General features: G+C 39.1%; 1 protein-coding gene across 10 annotated transcripts in view; it reads left to right on the forward strand.

Moving 5' to 3' along the window:
• CADPS2 (calcium dependent secretion activator 2) overlaps nucleotides 1–14,608 on the forward strand; it is a 321,289-nt gene that overhangs the window by 16,623 nt on the left and 290,058 nt on the right. The window contains exon 1 of one of the 10 annotated variants that reach the window (XM_074870161.1): nucleotides 1,715–1,733. The exons of the other annotated variants lie outside the window; for them this stretch is intronic. The gene's annotated coding sequence lies outside the window, so the exon portion shown is untranslated. Of the gene's footprint in view, nucleotides 1–1,714; nucleotides 1,734–14,608 lie in introns of those variants that run through there. 10 annotated transcript variants of the gene reach the window in all.

Below are 14,608 nucleotides of genomic sequence, written 5' to 3' on the forward strand. Positions count from 1 at the left end.
TAATGCAGGAGAAATTTTACTTTTTTTTTTTAAAGAAGAGTCAAACTTGTGGATGCTTTGAGATAGGCTGAGTTAGGGACACTGTTTCTTATCTAGTAGCTCTTAAGTTTCATGTATGTGTTTGTAAATTGCGTGCATACAACTTGGTAAACCAAAATAAGGGCTTTCTCTGAAAGGTGGCACAAGTAGGTATCTGCAGGTTTCCCCTCAATAATTCATGTGTTAAAACAGGTATTTTATCCACCTATCAGTTCAGAAGATTCTTTGAGTCACAAAATAGTTACCAGAGAATAGCACCACTACTGCCAAACAGCTCAGCTACGATATTTGTGCGTTTAGTGATACCTGTTTAATTAAATGCTTTGCTTTTGACAGAACATGTAGTAAGCTGGGCTAACAAAGCTACCATGCCTCAGGTGCACCTAGTAAGCACTCTAGCATATATCGTGGCTGAATGAAATTAGTGCTTTGCTGTGGGATAGAAAGCTTATCTTGAAAATTATTGCAAAGCTTATGAATGTCTTCAATGCACAAACAAGTTACTGTGTATCATAGTTTTACACCAAATGGGAAGGGAGCTCATGGGTTGATGCAGTCACATGTCCAAAAAAGAGACCTCTTGTCTCTTATACGAGCAGGTAAAACTTCAGTTAGGTATCCCTGCTGTTCTTCATTATTCTAATAGTTGTGAGACTTCTGTTTCCCAACTAAATGCATTTGCAGTTTGTTTTATACCCACATGCTGTTCTGTCAGCTCTGCCCTTCAGTTAAAATAACAGCTTTTCCTTCCTGAAGGATTTAGTAGAGAATGGTGTCTTGTTCTGCTGTATGAAACAATCCAAGCTCTGAGCCATCCCTCAGGCAGTAGTCTCTTTCCTTCTCTTATAATTCTAATGGCCTTTCTCTTTATGTTTTGCAGCTGGAATTAATGCACCTTCCTTATCCTTCCATGTTTGCGTGGTGCCTGGGGTGCGCTGAGGCACCTTCAGCTCAGAGCAGCCAAAGAGAATGAAAGTCTTGCAGAAGTTCTTGTGAGTCCTGGCCTGAAGTGTGTGATGCTGAATTTCACCCCATTTATGTTACCACAGCTCCCATGCTGGCTGTGTTTTCCAGTACGGTTTTCTTATCCACTGTGTGTCCTAGTGCATCCCAGCCTTGAATTTCAATATCAATCTTCAAAATCAGAAGATTACAATGTCATGTTTCTGTCCTTTCTGTCGTAACAAGTATGGAAATACTACATTTATGTTTAATTTGCAGGTACAGCTGTCCAGAACTTTTCAGCTACCTTTCTGAAGGCCTGCTCTTTCTCCTTTAACACTTACCCTCCTGTTTTTATGGATTTTTTTTTTTTCCCCTTTGTAGCAGTATCTCAGCTACTTAACTGTTGTCTAGGTAAGATCTACAGTATTCTTTTAGCCAGAAAGCAAGAATAAAAAGTAAACGGATTACTTGATGTTATCATATTTTAAATAATTCTGGCAAATCTGTGACTTTGTATATCTACACCTTCCAGTTCTGGGACAGACATTGCCCCATTACCTTGACTCTAACCTTATTTTTATATCCTTCTCCTGAGGAGTCTATGCTCTACTGAATATAGAGACCTGCTGCCCTGCTTTGGGAAGGAGATTTCTTTGAGTGATGCCAGACAAGTTTCTTGTTGATGATAGACTCTTCTTCTAAAGAACTTCCACGCCGCCTCAGTCAAGTCTCTCAACTTTTCAGTCTAGGTAACTGAATTGACTAACTCCTCTTAATTCCTTGATGTAGAGAATGAATTATCACTTCTCAGTTTCCATGCTAAAAAGATATTTCTGACAAAATACAAACTGCTGAGACCAGATTCATGTTCAATAACTGTGCATATCAGCAAGCTCTCAAAATAATTAAGTGCTACAGTGATAAAGAACAAAGACTGTTCAGTGGCACAATTCGTATGTATTCAGTTGCAGCACTGCTGTGTGCCTTCCTTTTAATTCATTTTTAGCCCAACTGCTATAAAAAGTCCTGAGTTCCGGGTCATCCAGTAAGCTTCTAAAAAGGCTACTTCTGACATTCTGCCCTGGCCACATTTGGCATGCTGCAGAGCAGAGGTTTAACAAACATCTGTTGGGTCAAACTTTTTGTTGACCACTGGAGGTTAAATGGTCAGGATGTGCTGATTTCTCTACAGAATGCATCTAGACTTGTGAATCTTGACTATACTTTTGTATATGACTTGAATGTTCTTAGCAGACAACATGTATAATGGCGCAGTTATGCTACAGTGTTTAGAGTTAATTATCCCCTCTAAAGTATTAGCCAGCACACTTGAGCCAGTGTTTTTGTTTTTAAACCTACTGACATGCATATACATTGGTTTTCTGTGCGACAAAAGGCAGATTTGTGCTTCCTGCCTAACTTCCTCTGACACCACAACTTTGTGGTTGAGTGCACCAGTGAGTGACCCCTGGGTCCACCTCATCTTTTATCCTGCCTATAGTGTATAGTTCAGGCATCTCCCACATTGGAAGGTTGCAAGGAACCTTGGCCTGTCTGCCTTACTCCTGCTCAGCACTTCTAAGTAATTATAATTTTGGGAAAAACTGGGACAAAGAACATACTGTGAATTATTCTGAATGTCAGTCATTATTTCTGTGCTTCTTGGGAACAGTGTTCGCACTTTGTGCTAGGGAATGAGTGAATCACTTTGAAACTGTGGTTCTTGTTCCTGTGAGATTTATTTGCACAAAGTTAATCAAACCTCACTGACCACAACTCTCTTCCACTTTGCACACTCCTCGTCTGTACTGGATTTTACAGAACAGCATCTGTGTCTTTTCGTTCAAGATTATGTTGTCTGTTCCTTTGCACTAGAAGGAAGAAAAGCTTTAGAAAGGGGAAGAGGCATCCTGTCAAATTAACTTGGTAGCCTTGATAAAAGAGTGCAGAACTGGGAGCTAGAGGAAGGAATAAGCTCAATCTCTCCCTCTGAAAGCTTTGATTTCTGTATGCTTCAGTCCTTCATTGTTATGCCCTCTGTGTAAAACATGAAGGATAGCTAAGTATTGGTCCTCTACTGTCACTTTACAAATAACAGAAATATTGAAAGTTGATTTTTATCTGAAGTTTGGAAAGGAAATTGCATCTCCAGAATAGCAGACACACCCCCATCCAAGTTCACTATGCAATAGCTATGCAAGAGTGTCAGCTCTGTTCCTCTGGCATGTTTCTAATGCAGTGAGGGAGTTGGAGATCGGGAATCCTGTTCTGTTGCTTTTCATTAGATGCATAAATTCCCAGCACAGTGTGTACCGAAATCTTTTTAAGCAGCTTTTGCAGGATAAAACATAAGGATTTACTCCCGACTTAAAGGCCTGTGCTGAGCATCTAAAGATCTGTTGCTCAGCCCCTCCTGGTGATCTAATAGGGAAGGGTACTTGGTAATTGTATGTGACAAGGTTAGTCCAATTTCTTTTCTCCAAAATTGATTTATTACTGTTAGAAAAATTCCCTTTAAAACAAGTGGATATTATAAAAAACAACAAACAAACAACCCCCCAACTTTTATGCAGTGTTTTGTGGAGGAAAAAATTGCAGGTTTTCCACTCCTACTAGTTTGAATAAGGCTTTGGTGTCACTTCAGACACTGATGGGTTGACTGTGTACCTCACTTGAATTAACTCATCAGAGGTTTAAAAAGAAACCTGGAGACACTCCATTTTCTTCATACAGTTTGCTGCTCCATTCATAAGCAGACAGCTGCAGTTCAGCTGTCTCCTAGAGTTGTCATAAATCCACCTGCAAAGAACTTAGTGGTGAGTTTATTTAAAGGTAAGATAGTGTTTTTTCTTCTGTGTGAACTTAAATGAAAGACCCAAGGACAGAAAATAAACCCTGAATGTAAACTGCAGCCAATCAGTGGGTTCTCACTGGATTAAAGTGGGTCCTAAGCTGTCTGGAGGAGAAAGCTGTGGCTTCCACCCATGTCAAAATGTGATGGAAGGAAAGACACTGTCACTCACACACACACAAGAGGAAGCGCAGTTACTTTTGCTTGGGCATAGGCTGGAGATGAACAGAGCATATTCACTGAGCAGTGAAACATATTAACCTACCAATTTGGGATTTTGTCCTTGCTGCCTGTACCTTTGTATTCCTGCTTTGTGGTGCCAAGGTGACATGCCCAGTCTCTTTCCCTGGATTCCCTGGTAGCACTCCCCATCACCTCAGAGAACTGCTCTATAAATGTAGACCTGTAGTGGTCCGTGTTTGAAAGTGTCTTTATTCTCCCTTGGGTTTGGATTTTACAGCTTTCATTCTACCCCAGTAATTCCCCTGTTGGCTCATTTTTGTTAGGCTTGTCTTTGAGTGTGCTTGTTGTCACGGGGGGGAAGGGTGGGAGGCTTTCAGCCAACTTCCTTTCATTGTTTCTTTCAAACATCTGATGTTATCTCATTTGCTTTTGTGTTATTAAATATGTGAGCTGTCCTGGAATCACTTAACCTCTTCCCATTCAGGTGTCTGCAATGCCCTGCTCACATCCTGGCCTTTAGGGAACATGAGCAAGTGAACTTCCCTTCATTTCAGTGGGATTTTGCACAAGTAGATGCTCTGTGAATACATTGTGAAGTTGTAACTAAGCATTTACAGAGACTAATAGCTTTAAGACTATTTTCTTCTTTTTTCCTCTTTTTTTTCTTTTTAAGAAGGGAACAAAAGATGGTCACACTGCTAAGCTCTAATTATGGTAGCTTCAGAGAGACCTGCTTGATTTGTCTTTTGAGCTCTGTGCTGTGTCAGGTAGGTTTTGATCAAATGCGTTCCTGCCAGCATACAGTCGTTAGCATTCAGTCTAAGTTAGTCACCAGTGAATTACGGCCTGTGATATGGTCCAGGTCCCATTGCTCTAGTTCTTTTTCTCTTTATTGATTTCCATTCTTGTTTTCATTATTGCTCTGGTCTCTCACTGCATGCTTCCTAGTGCTTTTATGTTATAGCTTTTCAGAATGAATATCCATGAGTCATGATTTGAAATAAAATGCTAATAATGACATTATGCAACACTATGAAATAAATATTTCTGAGATTTTCTTAAGCTTTTTAAGTGGTAGACTTTGAGAAAAATCATGCCACTCTGCAATCATAAAGCAGTAGGAAGAAAAAAAAAAAAGGCTGATAAACTTTAACATTTTAATTTAAATATGTCATTCTTGAATAGGTTTGGCAGCATCAGGCAGAGTGAGAAAATTTCCTTGGCCATTTCCTTTAAGCAGAAATCAAGTAATTATAACTGGTGCATAATTAAAAATCCGATATAGTTGTATGCTTTTTTCCTAATCTACACAGATCTGAAAAATGGTGAAATAGTGTCGTGTCCCCCTCCCCCAGGTTTGTGTCTTTGTCAGCGTGCAAATGTCAAATATCAGCTCCTCCTAGTTGTCTGGAGGAATGTAACATGGTATGGCTATGGAGCCAGCCATTGTATTAAAATAGCTAAGAAAGAGCATGGACTATTAATACTCAAAACTTGCTAGTTTTTCACTGTCTTTGTCAGATGTTGAGTCTACATTTCTGGGTTTGTTCCCAGACTGAGAGATTTCCCCACTCCCCTTTATTTCACTGGTTTGCTTCTCCCTGGAAGTGGTATTTTACAGACCTAGTGATGGAAGTGAGGAGCACTTCTGGTAAAAAAAATTGTGTGTTCCTTCTCTTCCTTTTCTTTACAACAGCTGTCTTGAAACTCACTGAGATTACAGGATGCAGCTGCAGCTGCTGATGTTTCATGGTATACTTTGCAGCAGTGCAACTCCCATCCTCATTCCTGATTTTTAATGAAAAAATTGAGATAATGTAATCTGAATATTATAATTTTGATAATTTGTTTCCAGGAGGGAAGTCTTCTCAGCTGTCCTTGCTGTCATTGAGGAACAGCAAATGTGGCAGCAAATAACTTGCTGGAGTTGGTGACTAAAACTTTGGATAACTTGTATTTAAAACAAAAAGCCCCAAACTAAACATATCTTGCAAGTGGAGAAAACTATCTCTTATCACTCTTTATCTCATGGTGTTTTCATTTATTTGTTAATATTTTTGTGGTAGGATTGGTATATCAGACACTTTCCAAGCTTGGTTCCTTTGGTTGATATATTTTGAAGGCTTGCTACCCCTGCAGTTTGTTCTGAGTGATGCTCCTTGGTGTGAAACATGTTATTATTTGGACTGAGGCCCTCTGGTCACTCTGAACTGGGTGCTGGGAGGATCTTTCCTGCCTGTTGCTCTGAGTGAGGAAGGAATTTATCTTTTTTCTAAACTTCTTCCTACCTTCAGAAAACTCTAATATACAGACTAGACTATCCTCATTTTGAATTACTATCAAAACATATTTTCAGGCTGTGAACACTGAAGGTCTAAGCTTGTCTGTTTATTACAGGATGAAATTTTTATTTAAGGCAAATTGCCTCCAGTCTGTCATGAAGATCTTGTGTCTTCCTCTACAGAACCTGCTGCTAGCTTTTGTCACAGGCAGAGTACTGGGCTAAACTGTCTTAGTCTGAAACAAGATGGAAATGCTTTTGACCCCTTAAGTGTCATGGTTAAAAGAAATCAGCAAATCTTGACTTCTAAGCAGTACTGTGAGAATCTGTAAAAGGTACCTATGAATAAAATGTAGAGGAAAACAGGCAGAAACTGCAAAATGGCTGGCATGTGAGCTTCTGCATTATCCCCAGTAGTAATCAGAATGAGAAATTTTGGAGATGTGTGCAAGATGATGATACACCAGTCGTCTCTATTTTTGGGAAGGTGTATAGAATGTACTTCCTTAACTGTCATTACAAGAGAGGAGTAATGTCATCAGGAGCGGAGAGAGGTTGGCGGTGCCTCAGTTTTGTTTAGAGGTTCAGTTATCCTTTGCTAGAAGTTTGGTGAAACTGCTAGTCTGATTGATCCGCGGGCAAAAAACCCTCTTGAGACTGAAGGTTACAGCTCTTCTGTCCCGCTCCAGTGGGTGGCTTGGGGGAAAGCTCCAGGCATGCAAGCAAAGCCTGCAGATCTCCCATTGGGGTGACTGAATGAGGAGCAGGCTAAGTACTAGCAGAGGAGTCAATACATGGCCTGAGGCCAGGCAGATGAAAGGGCGAATAATTTGTTCTGGGGGAGGCAATCTGGATTTTCCCTTACTGGTAGTGATGGACACCCTTGCGTGAATGTTTTGACGTAGAAATAAACTGCAAGAGGCTTAGCAAAGGAAAATTGTCAGATAGTTTTTTGGCATAATTGTTAGAACTCAGTATACTTTTAGTTTGAGTAGTATGGTTTTTCCTGGTAATTTATATTTTTTCAAAAATGAATTTAATTGATTTTACCTGTTTTGACAACAGTGCCTCTGAAGGTCAGACATGAATTTAAAAAACACCTCAAACTGTCCTTTTTTTTTTTTTTTTGCTATTCTGCTTTGAAGATACTAATTTAGTCAAATTAATAGGAATTATAAGACTGTTGATGGATGGGAGCCTACTGTTTATGACTGTAAAGATAACATTCAATATTAGAGAAGGGACAAGCATCTGAAAGACTTGAATAATTTAAACACTGGTATCAAATGTTAGTTGAGTGAGGCAAATCTGTCGTTATTTGACTTTAAAATGCCTGTTGAGCTAATATACTGCTGAACAATTACTGGTTGTCCTATGATGTAAAAGCAGTGGGATAACCTGGAAGTAATCAGAACTTTAGTGTTGTTTGAGTGAGGTCATACCACTATGAGTGGGAACTACTGCCCTGAAAATTAAGTGTGTGGCAATAGCAGCTCATGACCAGATTCTAAAATATCTTTTTTTTTGGTATTTCTTTCAGCCTCCTGTTCAGAAATAGGTATTGTTTCTGACTGCTGTCAGAAATGGACAGGCTGCAAATTCATCCTCATAAAATGTGTTCGTGAATCTGCCTTAGAGGGAATTGTTGATTTTTGCTAGGTGTGTTCATCTTGAAAGAACAGTAATGTACTATTCTTATGTTTATACAAGATTTCTGGGTGGAGGAGAAAAATACTTGGCTTTAAACCAGATGGCTAATGGAGAGTGTGAATTTATTCTTTAACATGTGAGTCTGGGACTTCAGTGTATATAAGCAACATAGTCATCATTCTTTTTTTTTTTTAAGATTATTTCGTAGCAGTTGTTCATAGGAGCAATATGGTGTTGCTAAATATGCCTGAAAGTCCTGCATCTGGTTGTAAGAGGTTAAGAATTTAGGCTGAATATGCATTATTTCCATAGCTCTGAAAGTTAGCAGAAATGGAGATCAAATACTGGTGAAAAATTCCCTTGTCAAAAGATGAGGTGATGTTTACAGAAGAATCAGAGAATCTTGGTTTCTTTTTCCTTATTTTTCTGTTGTTTGATACTGTTTATGATTAAATAATTCATGAAATTGTTACAAAAAACTCCAATTTTTGGCTTAAACAGAGTATCTTTTCTAAAGAGAGGCATTGGTCCTTAAGTGTTACTTCCCTTAAGTGTTGGTTTTCTACAAGTTGTAGATTATTGTGGGTGTTGCAAGCATGCTGCTGTCTTGTCATGATGCCAGAAACATCTGGTATTTTGGGGTAATAAAATGCTCCACTTTCAGAGTGTCTTGCAACCTGTGATGCTGCATCAGGATGGAAACTGAGAGATGTAAAGTTTTGTGTCAGCCTTTTTAGTGACTGTACAGTATTTGTGTCCTTCATGCTATGAATGAATCTGCGTTCCTTATGCTACTGTGCACTGCAACTACCCTTCATATACTTTACAAATAAAAGAGCAGAAAACTTTCAGGGAATATACCTAATTATTGTAAACTACAAAATCGTCCATACAGTAGGATTATTTCTCTCACTTGATACATACGAGGCTTTATTACTTCAAGTGCTGTAATGTTGAAGTAGCAGATACTGTCATGGATGTAACCAGGGATTCAGAAATGAGTTAGCTAGTTTTAGTGTTTTTATTTAACTGGAGAAATCGGTTTGCTCGTGCAAGAAGAAAAGCTTGGGAAGGGGACAGGTTCAGTAAGATCTGTAAATCTGGGCACATTTGTCTGGACTCCCATTTAGTTAGTGGTGATCTGGTCAGCGGAGGCTAGTGTCATTAGGTCATCCACTCATTTGGGCCATTTGTAAGGTGTCTACTGTAGAGTGAGGTGACTCATTCGCCTGTTGATTCAATGGGTAAGATCTCCACTGAGCATCTGGAGGAATTTGAACACCTCCAAGGATGAAGACTGTGACCTGTATGGACATCTGCTCAGGGGTTTGACCACTCTTATGGGGAGGGTGAGGGGTGGAGATATTGAAAAAAAGTCCCATAGGTGTAGGGAAGAATTCCCCATGCTGAGTTGTCCAGCTGTAGGCAGTGTAGGTGGGACAGAGCTGCATGGGTCTCTGGCTAGTGGGAAGTGCTGAGCTGGCATGTGATGGCTACAATCCAAGTCGTAGTAAGGAATATCCATGTGACTGTCATAAGGAAATATATCCTGCATCCTGAAGAGTTGCCAAACTGTTTACAATAAAAACTGTATCTAGAGTTGATTTTGGGTGTTGCATTCATTTTGCTGGTCTGCTGCATTTTTACCACACTATATTTTTCATGGAATCTCTTCGTTCAAGACCAGAGTTCATCAGATTCAAAGTGATAGGACTCACACATTATTTTGCTTGCATGAAAAGGGGGAGGCCATGAGAAACCTCTGCTTTCTCTTAAGAAAACAAACATCACTTCCCAAAATGATGTCCCCATATTTACTGGGACAAGTACCACCATGAAGCTACCCCATTTAATTTTGGCCAGATGATGAGATTTAAAAGTTTCTGGTCTAATGGGAGTTCAAGAACTTGTCTGTGAAGATGAATCTCTCTGTCAACTTGAATCTTTGTTTCCACATGTACATCGATGTTGCTGTATTACACTGCTGTTGACAAGGTCTTTTCAGCTGGTGGGCTGGGATGCTCCAGGGTCATGAAACACAGTTAGGCCTTAAGTTTGAAGGCATACTGTGCTATCTGAAGTCAAGACAATTTTACTCCAGTACACTTGACTAAACAGACGAGTGTTGTCAGTTGGACATACACCCTTTTCTATGATAGGTATAATAAAATAGTTAGAAAATACATTTATTTGATTAAGAAGTACGATTTTTTTTTCTGTAGCTTGTTTTGTGTTTAATGTTGATAATTGTCTGTCCCAATTAGTTGGTTTTTTTCCTGTACCTCCTATATGCCTCTTGCAACTTGCTCTGTTCTATTTGAGGAAAAGAGTGGTTATGTTTTTAATGGGATATCAAATTATATCAAACCTTATTTAGCAAAATACATATACATTTTTTTAGAAATAATTGTTTGACAATTATTTTTCCCCTGAAAAAGGGCCTTATTCTGTAGCAACTAGCTTATTGGTTTGGGGTTTTTTTGGTGTGATGTCCTTTTTTTTTTTTTTATTTATTGTTTGCTTGTTCAGTGTTGATTGCTTGCCTGTTCCTGTTTTTAGGGCTTTAGAAACACTGTTTTCAAGGAGTAAGTAATCTCTCATGATGAGTTTCCCTTCCTTTTTTTCTTCTGCTGAATTAGGTGGTCCTAGAAAAGATAGTTCTCCCTAAAATCTTCAATCTGTAGAGAAGCGGCTACCACAGCGCTGCTGTTTTAGCTTTGGCAGTAGTTATTAGTCTGCCCAATTCTTAACTTTATAAAGTCCGATTTTAGGAGACAATACTGCTAGTTCTACCTATGGTAATGAGTTATCTTGAAAAACAGAATATCATTCTGTATAAGATTTGTTTACTTTCTGCTTTCTCAAGAGTATTAATCTTATTTTCAGTCATTCTCCTGAGAGAAAATCCTTTCAAGGTAGCTTGCTGCCTCTGAAACCTTTCATAATAACTTCATGCTGCAGCTCCTATTGCTTCACAACATGCTATGGTATGTTTGTCTTTAAAATAAGAACAGAAGCTCTACCTCCTTTTTGCAGTTTTTAAAAGCAAACTTTCTTGGGATGTGGACTTTTGAAAATTAAACTTGCAAGTTCCCAGTTCTGTTTCAAAGGAAGATATAATGCCTTTATGAGAATGCTTTGCTTCCCTGCAAGCTTCGACTTCTTATACATCAGAGGCGATACCTTGGGGAATCAGTGTTCCGTTCAAAGAAAGAGACGTGCAGATTATAATGAATTCTAATATCAGGAAAGATCAAGATGTGGGATTTCTGTATTTCAGTAACGTCAGAGCAGAATTGTTATTAAAAGCTTACTTGTTTCTAATAGTTTTTGTTTTGTTTTCAGCTGGCTAGCTAGTAAAGCCCAGTTGGATTACCAAGGAGTTTTGAAATGTTATGAGAAAGACATCTGTAAAAGTGAATTATTTAGTGAATGTAGCTGAAGGTGCATATGAGGTAACTAAAAAAGATGAAAATTAAAATATAAAGTTAAGTAATTTGCTGCCTTTAGAGAACAGGAACATAATCTGCAAGACCCAAAAGACGATGGAGTATAGCTTCAATATTCTTCATACTTCAATATGAAGTCAATACTTCATAAAAATCTATGTTATCTTGCTGTAGATGGTCCTTCCATGACCAATTCTGGTCTGTTATATTTGTGCTGCTGTGGAGCTCTCAATCCCTTTTTTCCTCTTCTCTGGGAACTGTGTTCACTTGTATCATCCATGGGACACTGTAATAGGTATGCACTGTTCTGCTGGAATTTCTGGTCAGGAAAGCTTTGGAAAGTTTTTGTATTGAATTCTTGACTGGTTTATTCCTGTGTTCATAGAAGACTGTCTTCCATTGCAGAATCTAAATGCAACGTAGATTTAAATGTGTAATTTAAATTACATAGGGGTTTTCTTTGTTGTTTTTTTTTTCCTTTTTTGAAATTATTGTGTTTCTCTCTTGACTACGTACCACTGTTGTTGCAATCTGGTCAGCTTGATGAGCTTATTTTGGAGCCACAGTATAAAATGTTTTTCCTTAAAAAAGAAAAGTCACAGCTTAAATGCCTATATTTGTGAAGTCTTAAGCTGTATTTACAGGTCTTCATATATCTTATTGTTTAAAAAACAAACCAAAACCCTAACATTATTCACAGATCTTTGTGGGAAAGGAATAGTTTTGTTTAGTAATTTCTTCTAAATTGCATCAACTATGGAGAAAAGTAATTTTGGCACTATGTTTAATATCTCTTCCTGTTTGGTTCTCTTGAAGCCTTTTGCTGGCTTCTGTTTAGCTGTAATATGGATTGGAGAAGTTAAAGGAGTGACCCTGCCAGAACATGTTCACAGCCTGGTGCTCTGGGGTTGGAGCTGCCTCCCGTTTCTTATGGATGTGATCAGACTTCACCTGTGGGGGGACTGAATTATACCTCTGTTAGCTTGAACTCGTGCCCGTAACAACAGTCTGCCTTCAGCACGTGGATGCAGTTACTTAGAGGAGACTCTTATAAAGTGGGAACAAGCACACCATAGGCAAAATGTAGCGTTTCAATTGATTTCTTTTTTCATTTGCTGCAAATCTTGTGTTCAAGCGTAATATCCTTCTAAGATCTGGCACTTGAGAATTCCTAAGAGCTCTCCCATCAGTGTTGCTACTTGTCTCTCAAGGGTAAAGATGATTTCGGTGTGCTGCCTAGTACTCTGCTGTGCAAACTCTTTGCTATCGAAGAGTTCACTTAGGTGAGTGATGGAAAAGAATAAGCTGTTTTAGAGGGATAAACCAAAGTGGTGTGGAGATGCAGTCTTTCAAATAATTACTGCTTGTAATACAGTGGTATACAGCACTTCAGATGGTGTAGAAAGCTTACACGTGACTTAAAGCACAAGAACAAATTGTCACCGTAATAGCTAAATTAATATTTACAGGACTCCAGGCTCACATCAGACCTGAATGCCGGTGAAAAAGCAGATGAGAAGCTTTATGAAGGGTTGTAGCTAAGAAGATGACGTTGCTGGCAAACATGGACATAGTCCTACGACTGAAGTCTCTGAACTGTATTAGAAGTTAAGAAGGATGTGGCTGGTGGTCTCAGCTGCAGTCTTGGGAAACCTGGTGTACAGTTTTTGTAGTCTACGCTCTGCCTGGAATAGCATGGAGCTGAGAGGCTGAGAAGTTGTGTGCAGGAGGAGAGTGGTATGGGCCATGGAGCAGAAGGGGAAAACTTTTGTTTAGATCACTGTTCAAGGGCCAGAAATCTTGTTGAAAGTGTCTTGCAATCGGTGAACCTGTTTGTTCTGTGCACTTTCCTCTTTTCTCATACCATCTTGACCTCTCTTTTTCCTTTGAATGATGACTACAGGGCAAAATAAGTAACTTTGAAACCACAGTAAACTCCTTTAAGAAAAGATATTAAGAAGCTGAAACTTTTTGGTGTTGCAGTATTTTCACATGGATAGTACAGCGATTATGTTGTCAGAAAGGCATTTTTTGTGCAATCACTTAATTTACTGTGTGGTGGATTTTTTTTTCCCCTAAATAGCTCTTCATCTGTAGAGGACTCTATTTAAAAAAAGAAAAAATTCTAGGGGATAAGAAAGATGCTGTATTTCAGAAATACATAAGTGATCATAGTAGCTTAAAGGCCAAATGTTGTTAGTATATAACATCACTCAGTGATGAATAATCAAGTTACTTGAAAACGTCCTTTGTCAATACATTTCCATGGAGGCTGAAATTATTAGAGGAGAAATGGAGACAGACAAAAATGGAAGAAAAAACTTGCATTTGATGTATCACAAAAAAATCCCACATAATTTATGGAATGGGTTGCATTCATATTTTGGTATTAATCATAAGATTTATTTGAATTATTAGAGGCTATCAAGGACTTTTTTTTAAACAAATAATGTTCAGTGCAGTAATGTTTCCCATTGTGTTTACTGAATTGCACAATTTACAATAAGCAGTTTACCACAGACACTTTACAAAAATCTTAATGTACTGGGAAAAATTTGATACTAATTAATCCAGGACTACAGACGGCAAAGGGAAGCATTTCAAACCTGCTGAAAGTTTGCATTCGTTCTAAATGATCTTGAGTTTATTTCCTGCAGACTGTTGGTACTTCCCTGTGTCCTGGTTCAGTGCAACTGTACTGACTATTTCCAAATGATAACAGGTTATCTTGATAATTTCTTTTATGCTGGGAAGTGGTGAAGGACTCTTAAGGATGTGTAGGTGTGGATTTGGTTCCCCTCATTCACCTGCTGGGGAAATTCATCCTTTGACCAATTTTTTTTTTTTCACTGGATCACTGCTTCCAGACTGGACCTTGGGGCTGGCTGTCCATCAAACCCTGCAGTTCCCCTTGCCACTCTAGTACACCCATGCTGCTGGAGCCCATCCTGCAGTGTCAGGCCAGGAGCATGGTGTGACTTGCCCTGCAGCCACCTGGCAGCAGAAGGGACTGGTGGGGGAAGCCTCATGCAGCAGCCAAGCTGTGGTGCTGTAAGGCTGCTCCAACATGTTCTGGGCCCTCTTTCTGCCCCTTGGGGTGCCTGACAGGTAGCCCTCTGCCATCCCGACTGGTCGCTCCCCATCAGAGGGGATGTAACAGTAATAAGAGCACTGTACGAAACATCATCACTGCCCACATTCCTGGGAAGG

Source organism: Strix uralensis, chromosome 5 (genome assembly GCF_047716275.1).
Source record: "Strix uralensis isolate ZFMK-TIS-50842 chromosome 5, bStrUra1, whole genome shotgun sequence".
Classification (NCBI taxonomy): domain Eukaryota; kingdom Metazoa; phylum Chordata; class Aves; order Strigiformes; family Strigidae; genus Strix; species Strix uralensis.